Here is a 19,979-nt window from a genome sequence, read left to right as displayed (position 1 = left end):
GGTGATCCGGTTTCCTTTCACAGTCCAAAGGTGTGCAGGTTAAGTGGGCTGGCCGTGCTAAATTGCCCATAGTGTGTAGGGATGTGCAGGCTTTGTGGGTCAGCCATAGGAAATACAGGGGGAAGGGGTGGAATGCTCTTCGGAGAATTGGTGAGGCTGAATGGCCTGCTTCCAAACTATAAGAATTCTATTATATCTGTAACATAGCACAGAGGCTATTTAGTCACCATACATGTGATAGCTCTTTGTAAATGTCAGTAGGCCCCCTCCATTTCACTCTCCCCATAGTCCAGCATGTTTTTTTCATTTCAAGTATTTAGCTATCTTTGCAAAATTACTCTTGAATCTACCTCCACTACTCTTTCAGGCATTGCATTCCAGATCATAACAACTCATTGTTAAAATGTTCTTATCACTTCTCCAGTCTTTTTTCCAAGTAACGTAAACCTCTTATTACTACCCTGCTGGTTGAAGGAGTTCCTCCCTGTTTAATCTATAAAACCTCTCATGATTTTAAACATTTCTATTATGCCTCCTTTTGACATTTTCTTTTTCTCTAAAGAAAATGATCAAAGCTTCTCTAGCCTCTCCACATATTGAAGTCCCTGATTCCTGAGACTATTCTAACATATTCTAATATCACCAAGATCCTTTTCAAACCCTAGTCATGTTTCAAAAGGTATGAAACCTACATTGGTTGGAATATAGTATCTGAGCCCAAAACAATAAATTTAACTTAAGCAAATCCAGGGCTTAATATATATTATTAATGGTTTCACCAACTTCTCCTGCCCCTTAAAAAAATTATGTACTCAAATCCTTAGATCAATCTGGCATTGCACCACCTTTACAATTGTACTTTTCAGTTTATATTACCTTTTCTTATTTTCCTTCCAAATGGAATTCCAAATGAATTTTTCAATTCTCAGAATTAAATTCAATTTGCTACATGTCAATCTATTGGACAATCTGTCTATACTCTCCTGGAGATAATTACCATTCTCCTTTCTCCTTACTACATTTCCAAGTTTTTGTAATCCAAATGCTTTGAAATTATGCCTTTTACATCCAAGTCCAGCTGGTTAGTGACTATCATAAAGAGCTGTGATCCTAATATCGGCCTCTTGAGGGACATGATTGTACACTTTCTTCCCATCTGAAAACTATCAATCAATACTACTTTCTGCTGTCAGAACCTTAACCAATTGTATATCTACATTGTCCGTGAATCCAATGGAATTCAATCTTAAGCTAATAAGTCTATGTTGTAATTGCTTGTTAAGCAACTTTTTTGAAGTCCTTCAACAAAACATCAAATGCACATACTTCATTAACTGTCTCTGTCATTTCATTAAAAAAGTTTAGTCAAGACCTTCATTTAGCAATTCTATGTTGACTGCTGTTATGTTATTTGCAAATTGCAGTTAGTTTGCTTATCTATTTTCACTTTCTTTATAAGGTCAGAATTGAAGCTTCCCCCACTTTTCCCAATTGTAAGATCAGCCCAAAGTATCAACTTCACACTTTACTTGCTAGGGATCAAGTTTTACTATTGTGTGAAGTACATAACATAATTTCATAAGATGGATGGCGAGATAACAGCACCATCTAATCAATTTTCCTACCATAAGGACTGCACATATTTTATTTAGAAGTATAAATTGGAGAAAATGGAAGTTTGGACATTTTTTGTGATGACTAGTGGAATAATGACTTTGATTTCCAGTGCTCTATTCCAACCAGGGTCATGGCATTAATTGAAGGGTTTCTTAGTGTAACAAAATCAGATGTTTTGCATCTGATTCCCTAACTTTAAATAGCAGCAGAATAGCATCAAACGTTTGACATCCTCAATGAGGAGATTTTCAGGAACAGTACAAACATTGCTTTTCAAATTTCATTTCTTGATCCAAACTCTCCTTAAAATTTTAAATACTTCAGACAATTATAATAATTATCTCTCCGATTTCTGGCAAGTTGTCTTTAATCCACAAATTGACTTACATAAGCAACTATCCAAGCAGCTTGAGACATATGAGCACGTCATTGGCACGAGATAAAACAACTTCAGTTGGAAACTCGAGGGAAGTCAGGAGAATGGAATGGTTCAGGAAGAGTAAATTCCAATACTTTAGTAATTTGCACAGTAGATTATGTTTTATCATTGCTGATCCCAAAAACTACATACGTGGAACCAAGGAAAAGTTTTTGGTATATGGTCCCAAGTGCTGATCAAATAAACTTAGGGTAACATTGATAGACCCATGAAACCAAGAGCAACAGCTAGCTGTTGTTATAGACCAGACCAAACCCCCTAAACACCAGGTCAAAGAGATAGTCTGGAACCTGACATTTTCTTATTTTAAAGGCAAGTGCCAGATGTGTTCCGGATGCAACTTATGGTCAAACTACCATGCTTGAAGCAAACCCCACTTTATTCATACACTATAGTTAAAATACTGGCAAAATAAAAATTAAAGAATTGGCTTAACTGTAACTCTATTGAAATACTTAACAAAATAAGAAACTATTCATTAATTGTTCCAATATGGTAACATCCCATAAGCACATCCTTGATGAAGGCAAAGTCAATGAGCTAAATTATGTCTCTTGCAATTCCAGCAGCAGGAAGAGAATCTGAGCTTTTAGCTGTAGCAGACAGAGAGATGTAGCAGCTTTCACAACCTTAATAGCTACTGAAAGCTAAAACTAAAATCTTGGTTCTGCCGAAGCTTGATCCCACCCATTCAGGCTTTTTCTATTGTTCTAACTTTAAAGAAAAACCAAAGGCCTCACAAACTGTTTACTTTATTCGCTTGAAGCAACCTGCTGTACACCTCGGTCTCAACCAGTCCATAAAAATAAAAGGAGAGCGTGAGGACTGCAGATGCTGGAGATCAGAGCTGAAAATGTGTTGCTGGAAAAGTGCAGCAGGTCAGGCAGCATCCAAGGAGCAGGAGAATCAATGTTTCGGGTATAAGCCTTTCTTCTGAAGAATGTTTCCTGAAGAAGGGCTTATGCTCGAAACGTCGATTCTCCTGCTCCTTGGATGCTGCCTGACCTGCTGCGCTTTTCCAGCAACACATTTTTCAGCATAAAATTAAAAGGGCAAAGTAAACCTCTTTTAAAGTCTCAGTACTATCACACCATGGAAAAAGTGTTAACACAGCACTGTTGTTTTACTCAGTTCCTAAGAGATGTTATAGATTTATAATTGGTCAGGCTCTATGTAGAATACTAGATGTGGTTGCAGTTAATTCTAGGGTAGATAAACCTCCTAAATATCTGAAAGGCACAATTCTGAACACCAGGTAAAAAGAATTTGTTAAAAGTAAGGGTAAAGAAAATTGAGAATTTTTGGTTTAGAAAATATGAAACTTCAAAGTGATCTAGTGTCATTTACTAAATTTACGGGGGCATTGTTTGAAATTTATTGTCTTTTTGTTGTATTCCCCCTTATCCTTCTGAACTCCATTGAGTACATATCCAGAGTGTTCAAACACTCCTCATATGACAAGCCCTTCAGCCCTGGGATCATTCTTGTAAATGTGCTCTGGACCCCCTCCAATGCCAGCAAATATTTCCTTAGATACAGGGCCCAAAACTGCTCACAATGTTCCAGGTGTGATTTGACCAGAGACTTATACAGCCTCAGCAATACATCTCCTCTCTTATATTCTAGCCCTTTCAAAATGAATATTTACATTGCATTTGACTTCTGAATTTCCAACTGAACCTGCATGTTAACCTCACTTTTTCCTGCATGGTATTCTATCTACCACATCTCTGCAAACTCCCCTTGCCTATCCAAGTCCTTCTACAGGCTACCCACCTCCTCAATACTACCTGACCCTCCAACTACCTTTGTGTCATTTGTAAACTTAGCAATAATGCCCTCAGTTCCTTTGGCTGGATTGTTACTGTATAACATGAATAGTTGTGATCCCAACATTGACCCCTATGGAACTCAACTAGTCACTGGCTGCCTTCCAAAAAAGATCCCTTTATTCCCCACTCTCTGCCTTCTGCCAGTCAGCCAATCCTCCATCCATGTCAGTATCATACCCCTAACACCATGGGCTGATATCTTATTTTGCAGTCTCCTGTGCTGCACCTTGCCAAAGGTCTTCTGGAAATCCAAATATATCACATCCACTGGCTCTCCTTTAATTTGCTCATTACTTCCTCAAAGAATTCTAACAGATTTGTCAGGCAAGACCTCTCCTTGATGAAGAAGGGCTTATGCCCGAAACGTCGATTCTCCTGTTCCCTGGATTCTGCCTGACCTGCTCCGCTTTTCCAGCAACACATTTCCAGCTCTGATCTCCAGCATCTGCAGACCTCACTTTCTCCTCTCCTTGATGAAGCAGTACTGACTCAATCCTATTTTACTATGCACTTCCAAGTACTTTGCAAGTTCATCCTTAATAATGGACTGTAAAATCTGACCATGACTGGCCTAAAACTGCTTGACTTCTGTCTCCCTCCCTTCTTAAACAGGAGGTTTGAATTAGCCATTTTCCAGTCCTCTGGTCCCTCCCTAACTACAGTGATTCCTGAAAGATCACCACCAATGCCTTTACTATCTCATCAGCTATCTCCTTCAGAACCCTGGAGTGGAGTTCATCTGGTCCATTTGGGGATTTATCCATCTTCAGATCTTTTAGCTTCCTCAGACTCTCTCCTTAGTTATTGCCACTGCACTCACTTCTGCGTCTGCCTCTCTTGAAGTTCTGGTAAGCTGATGATTTCTTCCAGCCTGAAGACTGATTGAAAGTACCCATCAGTTCCTCCACTATTTTTTTGGTTACCCATTACCACTCCTCCAGCCTAATTTTTTAGTGGTATAATATCCAGTCTTGCCTCTCTTTTGCCTTTCTTATATCCAAAAAAGCTCTTCTTTTTTATTGCTTCCTCTCATATTTCATAGTCTTCCCCCTTTTTGCTATTTTTAGTTATCCTCTACTGGTTTTTAAAAACTTTCCAATCCTCTAGCTTCCCACAGTCCTAACTATGTGATTCACCCGAACTTTGGTCCCTGCATGATTTAGATTGATGCTGATCCATCGGAACAGCTTTCCACTCCCCCAATGTCAATGTCCCATTTGTCCGGTTTGGTAGCTTCACCAGGTTGGCATCTTATTTTTAGGTGTGCCTGGTGCTGCTCCTGGCATGCTCTCTTGCTGTGATTGTAATGGGGTCAGCCAGTTGGATCCCATGGAATATAAATTCCCTGACTGGGACTGTTAATCTGGCTGACAGGTGTAACCAGAAGCGTTAGACATCCTGACACTCTGAGAGCTGGTTCTGAAGGAGCTGCATTAGTGTCAAGGACTTTCCACGTGTAAATAAAGGGTGACTTGGTCACCGGGATGCCGGTCTCTGTGAGTTATTTCAGTGGTGACGAGAGCAAAGAACGTTCCTGAAGAAATTCACTCGCAACAGTCGTCTTTGAGTTGGAGCAAGCATTTCTGGCATCATGCCATTATTTGGGAAGCTTGACTCATTCAACCCTGCCATCAAAGATCGGGCTCAGTATATGGAAAGAATGCATTTTTTTTCCTGGGCAAATGACATTGGGGCAGATGAAAAGCATTGAATAATTTGCCTGACAGCTTGTGGACCCATAGCTTTTTCAGGTATTAGAATCTTAACTTTCCCTGTGGTACCAGATATTAATACCTTTCAAGGGAAGATGGATTTAGATAAGGAATATAATAGGAATAAGAATAAGCCTCCTCTAATTCTGAGTCACTATCATTTTTACTTGGCAATTCAAGAGCTAAGGGATGTATATCGGGATTTTTGACTAGGTTAAGATGACTGGCAGAGGCATGTGACTTTGATTTAATCCTTAATGAGAAGCTGAGAGACCATTTGGTATGAGGGATTAATGATGTAACCATAGAAACGTGCCAAACAGGTGAAGCTTAACTGAACTTCAAATAGGCACTACAACTGGCTTTATCATTTGAAAATGTGGCAAATGAAGCATATGAGTTGCAGGGTGTTTCGATGGCAGTGGACACCATCGCCAGTCTGACTGTGGTTAGGGAACACCAGCTGAATGAAGGCTATTACATAGTTTCTCACAGGACATATTCTGAACAGAGGGACTCTAGGTCAGCCCAAAGCAAAACCCTGAAACAGAGCCAAGCCTCAGCCGCACAGTTATTCTCAATGTGGAGGAGGGACTTCATCTCCATAGGACTGTGTAGTGGTCACTCTTACTGGTACTGTCATGGGCAGATGTACCTACAGCTAGCAATTTGGTATAGATGAGGTCAAGAATGTTTTTAACCTCTTGTTCCCTTACCTCCTGCCACAGACCCAGTCTAGCAGCTATGACCTTTAGGACCTGACCAGCTCAATCTGTAAAGTTTCTGCGAGTCACTCTTGAATTGAATTCTCCCACCCAGAATATATTTTATGCCCTTGCTACCCTCAGTGCTTCCTCCAAGGATTGCAAGTGGTTATCAGCAGGAGGTTTTCTTGCCCATGTTTAACCTGACGCTCTGATTCTTCACAGGGTCCAAGCACTCTCAGGGCAATTCCCTCCCTACTGTGTATCATTCTTCTGCCATCTTTTCTGGATCTACCCTGCTGTTGTGACAGGACATATCCGGGGATGATGATGGTGGTCTAGGACCTTCTCTGTAAGGTATGATTCCCATGAGTATGACTATGTCAGGTGGTTGCTTGACTAGTCCATGAGATAGCTCTCCCAGTTTTTGCATTAGCCACCTGATGTTAGTAAGAAGGACTTTGCAATGTTAACAAGGCTGCTTTTGCCACTGTCGTTTCTGGTGCCTGGTTAATGCCAAGTGGTCCATTCAGTTTCATTTTTTTGTTGAGACTTTGTAGCAACTGATACAACTGAGTGGCTTGTGAGGCATATTCAGAAGACATCTAAGAATCAACCACATAACTGGGGGTCTGGAGTCACATGTAAGTTTGACCAAGCGAAGATAGCAAATTTCCTTCCCAGAATCCAGATGAGTTTTTTTGACATCAACAATGGTCATGAGTAGATTACTTTTTTTTTGATTGAATTGAAATTCTATGTGGTGGAATTCGATCTTGGGTTTTCAGACTATTTACTGAGTTTCGGGATTAATAGTTTGGCATTAATAACACTGTGCCGTAACCTCCTTATAACAGTATTGGTCATTGGTCAGCACCTTGGAGATGGCACTGACTCAAGTGGTGAGCTTAGATCAAACTGCTGGGGTCTGCAGCCACACCCTCCTCTGCCTGTCCTCCGGGAAGAGGATTCCTCTTCTTTACACCAACCACTTGAGGAGGTCCTCCTGGTCCCTGCTGGAGAATCAGGGTGCCATCTCCCCCTTTTCCACCATGCTCAGACTGAGCAGTGCAGCTTCAGAATGCCAGTGGCCTCTTAGAAATGGTGGTGGGTACCAGGGATGCTGGTTGTTCGGTAGATAACTGCTAAATGGTGTGTTGTTTCAGTGACACATGGAACTGGCTGTGATAGATGCCCTAGGGGGAGTTAATGGGGTGTGTTTGGTAAGATGCAGTGAGACATCTGGCTCATCTTTGTAACTGGAATTCCTCCAAAAAATCCTGACACAACTCACATTTAGCCAAAGAATGTAAGATTTAGCCTCTTGGCTAACTCTGGGTAATTGATAAACTTACACTGCAACTTAACATATTCACCCCAATTAAAGCTGCCACAGATAACTTACACAGTGCAGACCCTGGCACGGTGCAATCAGTCCCCTGTCATTGGGCTGTTGGCTCCTCTTTCCCCCATGCCCTGACCCCGCCTCTGCCCTCCTGGACCCAGCATCCTCCTTCTTCCTGGAATCTACCCCTACCCTCAGGATCTGACAGAATCCACCATCCTGAGACCTGACATTCACTCCTTCCCTGCGTCCTGAAATCCCCCTCACCCCTCCAAGATCCAACAGCCTGATACCTGTGATCTGGGTCTCAATACCCATTTCCCGTAGGATTAACAGCCCCTTCTCCCCATGGGAACCGACTCTGCTCCATTCTCATCCACACATATAACCCGAGACTCCAATGCTGTCATCTCCTGGGACCCAATACTGCCCCTCTGCAATTGAATCAGCTCCCCCTCTGCCCTTTACTGTCAGATCCAAAATCCTTGCTCAAAAGCCCATCCCCCTCCCCCCCAAGACTCAACACTTCCCCTCACATACTCGCTGGAACCTGTATCCCACTGCCAAAGAACCATTACATCCACCCCTTCCCCCATCCCCAACACTCCCCTCCATCTCAGCATTGGTCACCTGACCCTGGACCTCACGAACTGTCTGCCACCAGAGTTGACATCCCCTCTACCTTCAGGCATCCAACATCATGCTGGAAGTGACACCACATCATGCTATCCAGACACCACACACCCCTCCCCATCAACACACTCAAAACATCTATCCATTCAGGTCCCAACACTTTTCCCTCCTAACCTACTGTAAACACTCCATCACTTCCCAAGCAACCTTCTCATCTTGCACCCTGGCACCATATCCAACTGGCATTCCAACACCTTATTTTGTGAACACCCTACCGACCTGACACCCTGCCAATCTATCCACTTTGCTTCCAGCCACCCTGCCCAGCTGGCAACCTACTTTACCTGGCATCCTAACCAGCTGGTATCCTAACCCCACACCTAACAATACACACTTAGCCTTTCACAAGACCTGTCAAAGTGGCTACTGGACATTTTATTAACAGCATAAAGCAACTAATTCCCTGAAAAAGGAGCATGGTTTGGTTTGAATTCCACTGATTATCTTGCATTACAAAAAGTCTGTAGATTTAAGGGGAATACCACCATGAAAGAGCCATTATTTGAATATCTTGCCAGAAATGGAGAACTCTTTCTCAACAGAAAAAGTGGTGGTGCAGAGGCAAGCTGAATCTGATTACCACCTTCTGACAGAATATTGTTCTCAGTAAATGTGCTAAAGCAAGAAAGACATATTAAACAAATTAGTAAAGGAAAGAGTTAAATATGTCTCTTAAGTGAGGAAAGTGATATGTTAAGGAAGTAACCAGGTGAAATAAATCTATGAAAAATAAGGACTAATAGTCATTTTCTATTTTCCAAAAAGTTGTTTAATTCCATTAACTCCTGCTGAGGGCTTGTTATGGACAGAAAAAGTCTCAGAATTTGCCATTTTTATGAAAAAAGTTGTTATCGTTGCTAAAGTATTGTTAAATATTCTTTTGGGAATCTCCAAAACATTGACAGTTGTCCTGGCTATCTTTGATGTATTTGTGTTTAATGTTTGCCACTTGAACTGGTAAATCTATCTCTATGATATTGATCCACAAACCATCTCTCCAAGTGCCTTGAAAATAAACCAGCAATAAAGAGTAAAGGAGGCTGAACCATTGTACAGGTATAGGGTGCATAAACTAGCATTGTTCTTCAAGATGATCAATCTAAATATATTGCTCAGATTTTAGCACACAAAATAAACATTGAGCCACTTCTGTGTTGGTGATGCAAGGGCTTTGAAATATCAGAATATTTGATACATTCTTAAGTATGGGTGTCTCCTCTAAATGAGCTTAGTTGATTTTTTTTGTGTGTCCATAAGCAGTGGGCATTTATTGCTCATGCAGTAAACCCAAGTCAATAAAATGTGACATGACATTAAACCATCAAAAGAAGCATTAACAACAAAAGTGTTACTTTCCATCTGGAACCAAGTTGATGTAAAAACTACTGACACTTTGAAATACTGCTGGCCAAAATACATTGAAATCTAGGAGTTCAGTGTATTTTGATTTCATTTACTGATGGCAGAGTTCGCAATTGCCATTAATGTCTCAAATTTCTTTTTAATCACCAACAAAACTTTCTTCCAAGAAACCTTTACCAGAAGAGAACTTTGACATTTGTAGTTTTACCAGATATTGTAAAGAAAATCTTAAATGTACACAATCTTCAGCTGGTGGTTAAATGCTGTCAATAATCAGCTAAGCAATTATAAATGGGATCAATAAATGGATTCGTTCATTGTGGAGACTCTTCTAGAGAAAAATATAATGTGGAGTATAAAATATTGTAAAGCTGAGAGATCACTGGAAAAAGAGCTGGTGTGGTCCTATGCAAGAAACTAATCACTCTCCACCTCTTCTCCTTTCCCTTTCCTTCAGTAACCTTCCTTTAAGGTTATCTGGAGAAGTTTAACAGGACGCTAGCAATCTGATGTACAAATCTTACCAGACTTCTGTTCACCCAGCTGAAATCCTGTAGGAATGCTGGCTTCTGAGTGTCATGCTGAGGAAAGAAAAGAGGCCATAGCAATAAATGTCTGAGGCTTACAGCTTACTCTTTGTGGAAAACAAAAGGAACAAACCAATAAAGGATAACAAGTATTTGAAATGCTTGACTTACAGTTATTACATCCCAGTTAGGAGAGTCCTTTCCTTGCGTCTCTCCTCCACGAGTCACAAGAAAGTGTGAATTTAAAAGGAAGATAATATCCTAGTTATATATAAAACAGACCATATATAGTTCAGCACAGGTCATTCTGCTATAACGTGCATTTTGTCAACGCGAATTGGCTGTAAAATGATTGATGAATACAGAATGCTGTTTCTGAGCCACAAACTTTTAAAATGTGTGTTGGCTATAACACGATTGCAGCGCCAATACTTTAAGTATTACTTTTGAAGCCTGGTTTTTATACAGCGCAGGATCACACAAGAACACAACCATCGCATTACAGAAGATACAAACTGCATCAAAAACAAGTCAGCCAGGTCCTTTAAATTAACAAATAAAGAAATGCATCATTGGAAAAACAATCAATTACATAAAGAGGCAGAAGTTATTACTAAAAAAAAAGCTTAAAACGTGTAAATGTATCCATCCACTCTTCAGTTAAATTTGGGGGGAAAAAGGACATTTTCACAGATTTTCCAAGTGTTGGTCTGCAGCTGAACTTACCTTCCATACAAGTTGTTGCCATTTTTCTTGTGTTGGATCTGTTATGGCTGGTTGAATCCTCTTTTTTGAGAGACCGCAGTGCAATTTCAGATCTTCTGTTTTGAAAACCCTTCATTTGTGGTGTGATGAGTCTTCCAGTATACTTTCAACTCATTCACTTTTATGGGAGAGGCTTCAAGAAAGTGAAAGTGTTTTCCTGTGGTAAGCTCTCGCTGACTGCTGAAAACAACTTTTATTGTATCGGCAAACTTTGTCATGTGACTTCTCTCCAAAACTCTTGCAGACTTGGTGGCTCCATTGAAGCAGTTTGATCTTTGCAAATGAAACATTGCTGCTACTGTAGCAGTATCCTTCCAAGTGCTCTTTACCAAAGGTTCAGGATATGTCCAACTAATGATATCATAAATGAATGTTTTTGAGAACACATCTTCATAACTTGATACTCAGAATGCTGAGGGACATTTTTAATTTACTTTGCATTGGAATATATTAAAACCATCTATCAAAATTGTGATCCTTTATGGAGAAGTACAATCAATATATCTTCCTGTAGAAATGCAATAGTTGGATGAATATTATATGAAGAGGGGTTAGATTTTCACAGTTTAGCTTTAATAATTTATGTTTGCACACCTTCATGGTGGGTAAATGACTTCATTTGTTCTCTCATTAATCTTTTATCCTGATGTTTCAGACCAAGCCATCCTCTCTTACTTCTCTGGCAGGTAGCCTTTTCCTCTGCTGGGATGAGTCATCCAGAAGTGCTATATTGGCTGTGTTGAGCGTTTAATGACTTTATTATCTCAACGGTCCAGCTGTGGATGTCATTAGGAAAAGTTGTGAGTCCTTGCCAGTTCCCAGGATTCTGTGAGATGGTGTTTGTTTTGGCAAATGCAGCTTTTGTTCTGTCTGTGGGGAATGACCGGATGGTTGGACCAGCAAGTTGCATTGTTTTGTTGCATTTTTCACAGCAGTGCTTTGGTAATTATAATGCCCTCTCGCTATCCTTGAAAATAAATGATCTACTTCATAATTTGTGATAAATTTTCTGATAAAAGAATAGTTAATTGTAAATCATATTTAGAAAATGTTTTGATTTGGCACTGAATGATGTTCAAAGACTGAATATGTTGTAATAATTTGCTGATATTGTAGTTGTCATGACTGACATGTAATTACTAACCATACAACATATACTTCAATGTGATCTGCCTGAAATCTTTATTATTTCTCAGTGTATCAGTGTTCATTATTTTAGCTTTCCTTTTTAGTTTTTTTCAACGTTAGGAACTGGGATGTTTTAAGATACTGTACTTTTTTTTGGTCAGATTGATCACTACTGGACTGAACAAATGAAAAAGCCTTTTGTATAATCATGGAAACTCTGCAGACAATCATTAATTAAACAAAATGACTTTTGTATCCATATAACAATTTTAATGATATGAAGGACACATTTATTAGCCCATCTTTTGAAATTATACTTGAAAATATTGAGGAAAACTAATTCAGACATCACAGCATGGGGTGTCAAATGGGCTGTTATCTTGAACTAAATTGACAAACTTACAGCAGCATTGCTTTACAATTCAAATCATACTCCAAACGGGGGATGTGGTGGGAGGTATAGTAATCTGATACTGAGTGTGACAGTGGCTATATTCTGATTAATCCCTATTTACCTAGTTTCAACCAGCGTTATATGTAACCTCATGTTAGTGACATTTCCATCCAAATCTCAATAGTGTAGAAATGAGGAATGGCAGCTCGTGTGATGTCATTCTTCAATGTCTGATTAAGCTGTTTTTCTGATGATAATGATCTCTTGATCAAATCCCTAATAATCTAACTTGCAGAATAGGTGGAGAATCCACTGTGCTGTTAAATACGCCTGGTCTGTTGTAATTTAAAGAGAACAGGTTAAAGTCTCATGGTGATGGTGAAGCTTGTTGCTTCTGCTTTCTAGTGTAGGCAAAATTGGTCTAAAACCCGGTATAAATATACATCCTATATTTTGACTTCTGTACTCAGGTTCTAATATTACTTCGGATTTGAATATCTAATGGGATGTAGTTCATATCTTTAGTAGTAACGTAATCTTAAAGTAATAATATTTTAAAACTTAAATAGTGCCAAATTTATGCCCTGAATTCAGACATGAAGAGCAAATTATGGGAATGATTTATGTGAAATGGCATGTTATGATCAGATTGGAACATTTAACTTAATTTCCAAGCCATATAATACAAGAGGATGCATTATTTAACAATACTAATGGAAAAGTAAAGATGCGTTTATATTTCACCCTATCTCAAAGCATTTCACACAGAATTACTGTTATCTCAGGGCAAACAAGTTTAAGACAGTAAGAATTCAGTCACAAGATAAGTAAATCAAAAGCAGACAATGCTGGAGAAACTCAGCAAGTCGATCAGCACCTGTTGAGAGAAAAACAGTATTCATGTTTTGAGTCCAGTGACCCTTAATCAGAACATTCAGTTTTTGTTTCAGATTTCCAGCATCCATGCTTCTTTGTGTTTGTCCAAGGTAAGTGAATTGACTTTAACTGCTGTTTGCTTGAGGCAACTATAGTGACCATACAATACAGATGTTCAATCCAATACAATATCACCAGGGCAAACAGATGGGGTTTCAGTTTAACAGCATCTCCAGAAATGCATTACCCCATAATTATTGCACTGGAGAACTGGCCTCACCTGGAATATAAGAATAGGTTTTGAAGGGCATATGTACTTATATCCTTCTGATACAAACTAAACAGCTATCAACATGATCCTGTATCTTGAATGGAAGCTGTAATTACCCAAAATCTGCACAGAGATCAATAGTTTCGTTGTTACTCAATTTTTTTTTCACATTGCACAGTCAGGATTATTGCATCCTTGAAGAGTCAAAACTACCAGTGAGAGAGGTGACTTAAACAGAGGAGAATCTGAAACTCAGGTAAGTTGTCCCTTCTTACCATCAGGTGGCAAGAAGCCAATCTGCAAGTATTTACATTGAATCAAATATCATACTTAACCGAATGAATGAATCCTTCCCAATTAATGGTTGCCCAATGGAAATACAGATGCTTCAGAAACACAACTGCATAGACTGCGTGTACCTGATGGCTTTGATCCTTTGTTTCAGTTGAGGTGAGTGCACAGCATTACTGCCTCAATTGATACTTTCATAACATAGAACATAGAACATAGAACATAGAACAATACAGCACAGAACAGGCCCTTCGGCCCACGATGTTGTGCCGAACTTCTAACCTAGATTAAGTACCCATCCATGTACCTATCCAAATGCCGCTTAAAGGTCGCCAATGATTCCGACTCCACCACTCCCACGGGCAGCTCATTCCATGCCCCCACCACTCTCTGGGTAAAGAACCCACCCCTGACATCTCCCCTATACCTTCCACCCTTCACCTTAAATTTATGTCCCCTTGTAACACTCTGTTGTACCTAGGGAAAAAGTTTCTGACTGTCTACTCTATCTATTCCTCTGATCATCTTATAAACCTATATCAAGTCACCCCTCATCCTTCGCCGTTCCAACGAGAAAAGGCCGAGAACTCTCAACCTATCCTCGTACGACTTCCTCTCCATTCCAGGCAACATCCTGGTAAATCTTCTCTGCACCCTCTCCAAAGCTTCCACATCTTTCCTATAGTGAGGCGACCAGAACTGCACACAGTACTCCAACTGTGGCCTAACCAAAGTCCTGTACAGCTGCAACATCACTTCACGACTCTTGAATTCAATCCCTCTGCTAATGAACGATAATACTCCATAGGCCTTCTTACAAACTCTATCCACCTGAGTGGCAACCTTCAAAGATCTATGTACATAGACCCCAAGATCCCTCTGTTCCTCCACCTGACTAAGAACCCTACCATTAACCCTGTATTCCGCATTCTTATTTGTTCTTCCAAAATGGACAACCTCACACTTGGCAGGGTTGAACTCCATCTGCCACTCCTCAGCCCAGCTCTGCATCATATCTAAGTCCCTCTGCAGCCGACAACAGCCCTCCTCACTGTCCACAACTCCACCTATCTTCGTATCATCTGCAAATTTACTGACCCACCCTTCGACTCCCTCATCTAAGTCATTAATAAAAATTACAAACAGCAGAGGACCCAGAACTGATCCCTGCGGAACTCCACTTGTAACTGGGCTCCAGGCTGAGTATTTACCATCTACCACCACTCTCTGCCTTCGACCGGTTAGCCAGTTTTCTATCCAATTGGCCAAATTTCCCTCTATCCCATGCCTCCCGACTTTCCGCATAAGCCTACCATGGGGAACCTTATCAAATGCCTTACTAAAATCCATGTACACTACATCCACTGCTCTTCCCTCATCCACATGCTTGGTCACCTCCTCGAAGAATTCAATAAGACTTGTAAGGCAAGACCTACCCTTCACAAATCCGTGCTGGCTGTCCCTAATCAAGCAGTGTCTTTCCAGATACTCATAAATCCTATCCCTCAGTACCCTTTCCATTACTTTGCCTACCACAGAAGTAAGACTAACAGGCCTGTAATTCCCGGGGTTATCCCTATTCCCTTTTTTGAACAGGGGCACAACATTCGCTACTCTCCAGTCCCCTGGTACCACCCCCTTTGCCAGTGAAGACGAGAAGATCATTGCCAACGGTACTGTAATTTCCTCTCTTGCTTCCCACATAATCCTAGGATATATCCCGTCAGGCCCGGGGGACTTGTCTATCCTCAAGTTGTTCAAAATGTCCAACACATCTTCCTTTCTAACAGGTATCTCTTCTAGCTTACCAGTCCATTTCACACTCTCCTCTTCTACAATACGGTCCCTCTCGTTCGTAAATACTGAAGAGAAGTACTTGTTCAAGACCTCTCCTATCTCTTCCGACTCAATACACAGTCTCCCACTACTGTCCTTGATCGGACCTACCCTCGTTCTCGTCATTCTCTGGTTTCTCACATACGCATAAAATGCCTTGGGGTTATCCTTGATCCTATCCACCAACGATTTTTCATGCCCTCTCTTAGCTCTCCTAATCCCTTTCTTCAGGTCCCTTCTGGCTATCCTGTATCCCTCCACTGCTCTGTCTGAATCCTGTTTCCTCAACCTTATGTAAGCCTCCTTCTTCCTCTTTACCAGACATTCAACCTCTCTCGTCAACCAAGGCTCCTTCACACGACCATTTCTTTCCTGCCTGATAGGTACATACATATCATGGACACGTCGTATCTGCTCTTTGAAAAAGTTCCACATTTCCACCACATCCTTCCCTGACAGCCTATGCTCCCAACGTATGCTCCTCAAATCCTGCCTTACAGCATCGTAATTTCCCTTCCCCCAATTATAAAATCTACCTTGTTGTGCGCACCTATCTCTCTCCATAACCAAGGTGAAAGTCACAGAATTGTGGTCACCATCACCAAAATGTTCACCCACTAACAAGCCCACCACTTGTCCCGGTTCATTACCGAGTACCAAATCCAATATGGCCTCCCCTCTGGTTGGACAATCTACATACTGCGTTAGAAAAGCTTCCTGGACACACTGCACAAACACCGCCCCATCCAATCTACTTGATCTAAAGAGCTTCCAATCAATATTTGGGAAGTTGAAGTCGCCCATGACTACGACCCTGTGGCTTCTGCACCTTTCCAAAATCTGTTTCCCAATCTGTTTCTCCACATCTCTGCTGCTATTGGGGGGCCTATAGTAAACACCCAACAAGGTGACTGCACCTTTCCTATTTCTGACTTCAGCCCATACTACCTCCAGAGGCAGATCCCCCTCAAACTTCCTTTCTGCAGCCGTTATACCATTTCTAATTAGCAATGCCACCCCCCCTCCTTTTTTCCCACCCTCCCTAATCTTACTGAAACACCTGTAACCAGGAACCTCCAACAGCCATTCCTGTCTCACATCTATCCACGTTTCCGTGATGGCCACAACATCGTAGTCCCAGGTACCGATCCACGCCTTAAGTTCACCCACCTTATTTCTGATACTCCTTGCGTTGATGTATACGCACTTGAGCCCATCTCTGTGTCCGCTAGTAGTCCCTGTCAGTGCTACCTTCTCCACAGCCCCCCTACAGTCTTGGGCATCCTGACAAACAGCTAACCTACTTGCTGGACTACAAGTCCGGATCCCATCCCCCTGCCAAATTAGTTTAAACCCCCCCGAAGAGTGCTAGCAAACCTACCCCCCAGGATATTGGTGCCCTTCTGGTTCAGGTGCAACCCGTCCTGTTTGTACAGGTCCCACCTTCCCCAGAATGCAGTCCAATTGTCCAAATATCTGAAGCCCTCCCTCCTACACCAGCCTTGCAGCCACGTGTTCAACTGCACTCTCTCCCTATTCTTTGCCTCACTGTCACGTGGCACCGGCAACAACCCAGAGATGACGACTCTGTCTGTCCTAGCTTTTAGCTTCCAGCCTAACTCCTTGAGCTCTTGAATGACCTCCCCACCCCTCTTCCTACTTGATGGAACTTCTACAAGAGGATTAGCTACCTCCATGTTGTCTAAGGCATGATGGCTCCCTAAACCATTTTCCACTTAATTGGGTGTCAAAACAGCTTCATGGCTGGCAGTTCAGCAGGCACAGTGAGAGAGAAGGCCTTTTCAATTGTAAGGCACTTTAACACAGAAAGAAAAGAGAAACAGCTCATAGCTAAAAGGGAAGCTGTATTGCAGAAGGACAGGCAGGAGAGGTGACTGTAGGAAACAATGAAGAGTCAATCTGTAAGAGGGGAATAGGTATTAATACTCACATAGTACTGTATCAACATCAGATGTAGTGCATGTACCAGCACCTTGTGCAGCAAACCCCAGACTGCATGCACATGAAGAACATGTCTATGTGTGAACAAGAAAAGGGAGGCATAATTAAAATGCTGAATGTGGACTCCAGTCTGTGGCAGGTTTCCATTAGACCAAAAGATATAGGAGAAGAATTATGTCACTCCCTCCATCAAATCTGCTCCATCGTTCGATCATGATTGATATATTTCTCAACCCCATTTTCATGCAACCTTCTCATAATTCGTGATTCCCTTACTAATCAAGAACCTATCTACCTCTGTCTTAAATACACTCAATGTCTCAGCCTCCACGTCAATGAATTTAACACATTAACCACCCCCTGGCTGAAGAAATTCCTCCTCATCTCCGCGCTAAAGAGTCATCCCTTCACTCTGAGGCTGTGTACTCGAGTCCTAGATTTTCCTACTAGTGGAAACATCTTCTCCATGTCCACTCTATCTCAATATTCTGTAAGTTTCAATCATAGGCCCCTTATCCTTCTAAGCTGCATCAAGTACAGACCCAGAGTCCTTAATTGTTCCTAAATGACAAGCCCTTCATCTCTGGTATCATTCCTGTAAACCTCCTTTGGATCCTGTCCAATGTCAGCACATCCTTCCTTAGATATGGGTCCCAGTACTACTCACAGTATTCTAAATGCTGTCTGACCAGTGCCTATACACCCTCAGCTGTACATTTCTGCTTTTGTATTCCAGCCCTCTTGAAATGCAATTTTAATATTGCATTTCCATTCCTAACTGCCAACTGAACCTCCATGTAAATCTTAATAGAATCCTGAAATAGGACTTCTAAGTCCCTTTATGCTTCAGATTCTGAGGCCTTTCCCCATTTAGAAAATAATCCATGCCTCTAATCTTCTTATCAAAATGCATAAACTCACACGTTCCACATTGTATTCCATCTGCCACTTCTTTGCCCATTCTCTTAGCCTGTCCAACTCCTTCTACAGTCTCCAAGCTTCCTCAACATGACTTGCACCTCCCAAACATTGTGTCAATAACAAAGAAGAACAAAGAACAATACAGCACAGGATCAGGCCATTCAGCCCCCCCAAGCCTGCACAAACACATTTTGCCCTTCCATACTAAAACTGTCTTCACTTACAGGATCCGTATTCCTCTATTCCCTTCCTATTCATGCAGGTTCAGTTGGCAGTTTGGAAGCTGTTCCAAAAAAGACTTCAGAGACATTCCAAGAATTCCTTTCCTTGGAATCTGCTAGCAACTTGATTTTCCTAGTCCAAATGTGTTTTAAAATCCACCATGATTATTGTGATAATGCCTTTCTTATATGCCTTTTTTAAAAATCTCCTGATTTATTTTTTCCTCACATTCTAACTAGTGATGGAAGGCCAATATATAACTCTCATCAGGGCCTTTCATCCTTTGCAGTTCATCAAATCTACCCACACTCATTCAATGCATTCCAACCATATATGACTCCTTCCTACTGATTTAAATTCATTTCTTATTGACAAGGCAACCCTATCCCCTCTACCCATTTGCCTGTCCTTTCAATCGGATGTGTATCTTTGAAAGTTTAGTTCCCAGCCCTGATTCCCTTGCAGCCATATTTCTGTGCCATCCACACCATCATATGGCCATATTCAATCAAGAGGCTGGGCCATTTGTATTCCAGTGAGATGGCTACGGTCAATCAAAGGTTTGATCCAATGTGTCTGAGGATGCACCCTATTGCAATCTGGAGATTGGACCATGGTCAATCCTGGCAGTCAGGTGAAATCTGTTCAGGACTGACTGGTCACTCAGGATCTTCTTGCAAATTAAGTTGGTGGGGAGATATCCTGAAATGTCTGTTCATGGATGGGCTACAATCCACCAGGAGATGGGTCATACATAAATGGGGATGTGGAGGTTTAGAGTTAGTCCAATGGCTGTTCAGGCTATGGGTTTTGCAAGTCTGAGGATTGGTCTGGTTGTATTTGGTGGCTGATGGAATGGACACACTCACAGAGGGATAGATAGTAGCCCGGAATCTGGTAGGTTCTGGGAGGAATCTGCACAGTATCAAATGTGGTTCAACCTAAGACCTAGCCCTGGCCTTGATATGTGGGAGAATGTAAGATGAGCAAGGACATCAGCATCTCATCAGTCATGAGTACTGGAGCTAAAATGATGATAAAAATGGCCATGTGTAGAGAATGAATTGAAACAGGAGTTAGGT

General features: G+C 41.3%; 1 long non-coding RNA gene across 1 annotated transcript in view; it reads right to left on the bottom strand.

Moving 5' to 3' along the window:
• The window catches only part of LOC122560958 (uncharacterized), a 63,371-nt gene extending 53,086 nt beyond the window's left edge, over positions 1 to 10,285 (bottom strand). Inside the window, exon 1 of the long non-coding RNA XR_015761013.1 lies at positions 10,229 to 10,285. This is a non-coding gene — a long non-coding RNA (uncharacterized LOC122560958). The remainder of the gene's footprint in view (positions 1 to 10,228) is intronic.
• Positions 10,286 to 19,979: the final 9,694 nt, after the last annotated feature.

Source organism: Chiloscyllium plagiosum, unplaced genomic scaffold (assembly GCF_037043375.1).
Source record: "Chiloscyllium plagiosum isolate Xiang-an unplaced genomic scaffold, Cpla_swu_hap1 HiC_scaffold_22, whole genome shotgun sequence".
NCBI lineage: Eukaryota > Metazoa > Chordata > Chondrichthyes > Orectolobiformes > Hemiscylliidae > Chiloscyllium > Chiloscyllium plagiosum.
This window is presented reverse-complemented; position numbering and strand designations above follow the sequence as displayed.